Below are 6,000 nucleotides of genomic sequence, written 5' to 3' on the forward strand. Positions count from 1 at the left end.
TTGTTGATTTGGTCTTTGATTGAAATCTTTTGAATCTAGATGGTTTCTTATCATTTAGGCTAATATAACGCTTGACTATCAAGGCTTCACCTTTAGATTAATTGCAGAAGTCCTTGTTCGCTACTTTAAAGAGACTTATTGGAATAGAGTGCCACACATTTGTCCTTGTGAGTGTCACGCATGATTTCCTTTCATAAAAACTTTTTTTCTTCATGATTACGAAGATTACCAAATAAAGAAGCCAAATCCATGGTTGCGATTTTTTCACTATTCTCCAAAACATCTACATGATGTTCCCAGCTATCGTTCTATGAATCAAGAAACTTGAGAACCAAGGAGTTTCTAGTCTTGTTCATATTAAGAGGAAACATATCATTCACTAAGCAATTAAAATGATTGAAGGCTCGAGTAAGAGTCTCATTATTTTGCTAAAAAATGATCATATCGTCTATTTAGACTATTCTTGTTAAAAACCCTAACTTCATTAGTGCCCTCTTAGGGAATAGTCAGCATATCCATCATCTCCTTGGTAGATCGACAGTTTTGAGCAGAGTGGTAGATATCGTATGTAAGGGACTTTCCTATGGCAATACAGGCTCTAACATCAAGAGAAAAAGACGTTTATCTTCATCAATGAATTCGTGGGGAGGTTTTCCGACTTCATCACTATCCTTAAAGTTTTCCTTCGTAGGCTGAAACATAGGTATTTGATGACCATTTTTGACAATTTCTATCATGGAGTAATACATAGTTTTGACTACCATCATTTCCTATAACTTCCACATGGTGAAGTTCTTTTCATTGAATTGTGTAAATTTATTACTGGAAGTGGTTTTGGAAGGATTTTAGAGAATATGATGAAGACATTGTTAATCGATCAAAGTAACCCGCTTTGATACTAGTTGAAGGTTTCCTTGATCAATGATGATTAACAATAAAAACGAATGAAAGAACATAGAGAATTAACATTAAGGTTTTCCACTAAGAAAAGGTTCTTACCAAGAGAATGAACACTAAGCTCTAGGGTTTGATGATTCAACTAATGATCCGAACCCTAGTACATATAGAAAAGTAAATACGATGTAAATCCCTACAAAACAGGGATATCACCTAATTTATGTAAATAATTGAATATATATATATATATATATATATATATATATATATATATATATACATATATATATGATATCCCTAAGATATCAGATCTATTAACTAACTAACTAACTAACTAAATATATATATATATATATATATATATATATATATATATACATACACACACACACACACATAACTATTACATGATTACATATATCATGTTAACGCATCTTTGTAGATATGACTTTATGATGGTGCTGGTAATGAGACGTTGGTGCTGAGAGGAGTCAGCGTGATTATTTTACATCATCAGATTCTTAGGCTCGACCTTACAAATTCACTTGTCAAAAAGGTATTATATTGTTGCGATATGCATGAATTCAAATAAAATAAAGTATCGGTTCAGAACCGAAGAAATCCAATCGAAAAATTAGGGATTCACTATTTCGTGACAACCCGAAATTTCCATTATGTACAAACTATATCACTTGAATAGAAGTTATAGCAGTCACAGTTAATTTTCAGACTTTTTCGCGTAAGTTTGAGTAATTCAGGGTTTACACTTCAGGAAATATCAGGAGAGTGGGTGCACTAGGGTTTTGTGCAACACTATTATTCCAACACTCTATTATATTAGAGATCATTTCAGGAATAAAAATATTTTCTGCCAAAAATATCTCAGGACTATAAATAGATTTCTGAACCAAATTCATTCATTATTCACATTTCCATCTAGAGAAAAGCCATTTTCTCTCTCACGGATCTTCGGGTTTTTATACCAAAACGATCGTAGTGTGTGTACAAGTCCTCGCTTGACACCTAGCCATCCTATACCGTTCAGTTCATCCCAATCACCAACTACAGGTGAGTTCATACCCCTAATCGATGTTTTAAATGATTTTAAATGCTTTAATAGGGGGGGGGGGGGGAATACAAGTAGAAAACAATATGTTATTAAATCAATCTTATGTATTTTATAACTATGTTTTAACTCAGTAGATTTCACATGTTTCAAAAGGTGACACATGAAGTGGTTTTCTATCTTAAAATACCTTGATAACAAAAGTATTAGTTTTGAAATGTTTATTAAAATGACATCAAGTCATTCTTAATTATTGTTCAAAACTCCTAGATGTCTTGCAAAACCATTATTTTACCTTCTGGAATCAAACTATACTTATGTGCATATGTTCATTTATATGATAGAGATTATAGTTTTAATCCTTAGTTCAGTTTTCCCACACCCTGGTGTATCGAGGGTGCATAAATCTACTTGAGCAATCACTTACTTTCCAGTTAATTATCATAGGGATAGTTAGAAGAAACAAAACATTATTACTACTACAAGGAATCACACAAGAGTCAGTTCATTCATGAGTCTATACTAATACCTTACATGATACATGAGTACACGTACTTAGGATTACATGATACATGAATATGTTTACATATACTTACCTGTTACATGAACGCACTTACATGAATACCATACATGAACACTTCTACATAGGTGCATTATCCTGTATTCACTTACCTGGATACTTGTACTTAGAACTACGAGGATGATTTATTAGTACTTTCTGTGTAAATTATCTTTCCTATCCCGGTTCAATGGGATAGCTCGGTGGGACTTACCATTCCGAACCCCACTGATTAGCACCAGTGGTCGATGACCATCTACGGAGGTCTAAGGTTACTAGTTATATTAGGTAGATCGATATCTAGGCGGGACTAACCATTCCGAATCCCATCTGATTAACACTAGTGGTCGATGACCATCTACGGAGGTCTAAGGTTACTACTTATACTAGGTAGATCGATAACCGGGGGCTAACCCCTCCACCCACCTGCTGCTGCTATAGAGGACAAGTGGACAATCTTCGGATGTTCATTAGGTTATATTTTTCGCTTATTGCGATGTTGTGTTAGTTCTAGTACCTAGTGACAACACTTACAGTAGTACATTTTTCCTGTTTACTTTATTTTGTGATACCTTCACATAAACGATGAGTTAGACTAAGTACTTTAGTACTAAACAATTGAAGGAAAAACTATCATTTTAGTTACAAAACATTCGGGTCTTGGTAGAAGACTACATCTCAAACTAATAGAAAATAAGGGATTTTCTAGGGTTTTTCATACTTACCTCAACACTTTCATTAAAGGTTTACATGGCCTTCATACTAGATTTTCATAAGCAAGACAACGACACTTAATTACTTATGAATTCACCAGCTTTAAAGCCGATACTCTCTTTCAAAATAACTTGTATTCTCAGGTCATCAGTTAGACAGGTGCTATGGCCAGATTTTTGAGAAGATGGAGCACAGACAAGACTCACCTTATTTTGATTATTCATATTATTGTTGTACATTATGAAATAAAACACATGTATTAAAACTCTACTTATAATGAAATGGATGACGTTGTTGCTTGTTTATTATATTACACTATTGTGATACTGTACATGACGTCCTCCACCCCTGAACGTTTCCGCCGTTCGTGGTTTTGGGGTGTGACAGATTCACTATTTCAGACAATATTTGTGCTACAAAAAAAATCATTTTTCTCCCTGATCACGGCACGATTTCTCCAATTGCACCGCGGATTTTAAATAGAAGCACCAGATTACTTTATTTGTGTACTTGCATGGGTTTAGTGACGACAACTAATTTTTTCCAACTCAGTCCATGAGGCATAGTACAACAAAATGTATCGTAGTGATTAAGAGAAAAAAACGAACCCTTGTTACTTTTGACTAGTTTGTTTACTCTTGTTCTTCTTATTGGTGAATGGTGTGAAAAATCCCAAGGAAATAGCCTAATGGGTCCCAAAAGTTTTGTTTTCACAAACTACGTCTTGCATGGAAAATGATTTATTCGAACATCCCTTACTTCGCAAGCAAAGACCTCGGAAGAAGAGAAGCAATAATAAATGTCTTTTTTGACAAAGATGTTTACACTTTTATTTTATTATGCTTTGTTTGGTTTTCTCATTTTGAAATACTTTTTACTTTCCAGTTATTCACTTAAATCAACTACCCTGATTATTATGTCTAAATATAATACACACAATTCTACTTTTAAGAGCGGTTTCAGAATAGCCATATTCGGCTTGGTTGTTGGATTTTTCGAAAAGTTTTATGTTGAAAGGGCCCTACCTCCCGACTGTATTTCCTGACCATTCTTTATTTTATAGTTATAATATACTTAGGTGATTTAGTTGACTTTTTATGATTTATTTTTATTTGTTTTCCCAATGATACTTTTGATCTTTTAGATTTTTGTTGAATATTTTAAGCCTTAGTTGCATGGATGGCACTAACTCCAATGAGTTGATGCAATTGGAAAACTAAAAAAGGTGTACATCTTATGTAAAAAATTTAGCTTGGAGTTAGCATTATAAAGTCTAAGGATTGATCTCCATATAACCATTCAGGATAGTCTCATTAACCAAATGATCAAGAAAAAGAGGAGAATGTTGGCATCAGGACATCAAGATAGACATCAAAGTGTTGTTAGTGGATTTATCTCATACTCACATATATAACCCGATTCAATATTATTTCTACATTTTCTTTGTCTTCTTTCCTGATTTTTAGTATTCTCATTACATTTTATCAAAATTAAAAATACATATTCACATCTGAGCATTGGGAGAAATTTGAATACAACTAAAAATAACGGGGGTATTAGACTTTTCCAAATACAAATTGGTATTTTTGGGAGATCAATCCGTCGACAAAACTAACATCATCGCCAGATTCATGTATAAAACTTCGATACCACATATTAGATTTACCCTCATTGTCTTCTATTTCTAATTTGATCTTTTTTTGGTAATCCCATTTAAATTTGGGTTTCGTTAGAGATTGGTATTTGACCAGGGCATTTTTATGCTATTATGTAAGCTCTAAATGATATAATAATTTCAGAATCATGATTATGAATCAGACTATATGTAGTATTTTGATAACAAAATAAGGTGAGACGCAAGCTTTGACATTGGATAGAAGACACACATTGTAACACTAATTACACGTATATACTTCTTTGTGTTATGGAATTTAAAGACTTCAAATATGAGGTTTTAGGTGACCACTACATGGCCTCACCCGTTGAGAAGAACGCATGTTTGGTACGCACACAACGTGACAGGGTATTGGCCACGACGAGGCAGTAGTTGTAATGCAAAACCCTAATTTCCAGGGTTTGTGCCCCTATTTAAGGGATGTGATGGCTAAGGTTTGCTTACCCTCAGCTTCCATCACTCTCTTTTCGACCTGAGTAAAACCATAGCTTCTTTGTGTGTGTTTTGAGTCTGTGAGCCCTTTTTGTGAAGGTGGAAGAGAAGAAGGAGTTCCCATGTGGCTTGTATGCTTGGTTCTGGCTTAGATCCATAATCTTCGTCATATTCCTGATCATTTGAAGATATAAAGTTGCTACCATGCTCATCATTTCACTAGATCTATTAATATGTCATTTTCTGATCTTTTGGTCCTTGGATGAAGTTTGAATGATTAGTTACCTGAAAGTGTTCAACTTTATGGGTCTTGGGAGTCCCAAATACCTTGTGTGTTTCAGATATGGTCTCTTGTGAAGTTTTTGTGCCATGCATGGAGCTTGGACTCTAAATCTTACCCTTTTTGACTTAGTTTGAGTAAAGGACATGCATGGGTCACACATGTCCATAAAGTTCAGATTTTATGAACCCTTAGGATACCTAGAAGCCTTCTGGAAGGTTTGAGAAAAGGGTCTTCTTGGACTAAGAGGTTAATCAATTAAGCTATCTTTAGATAAAAACCACGACGTGTCGAGATGCTTGACATGACGTTGTGAATAAGGGACATTGCAATTGTTTTGATTGGATTGTTGCCACAACATGATGACATGATTGCCA

Source organism: Lactuca serriola, chromosome 4 (assembly GCF_051521515.1).
Source record: "Lactuca serriola cultivar US96UC23 chromosome 4, Lser_US96UC23_V15, whole genome shotgun sequence".
Taxonomy (NCBI): domain Eukaryota; kingdom Viridiplantae; phylum Streptophyta; class Magnoliopsida; order Asterales; family Asteraceae; genus Lactuca; species Lactuca serriola.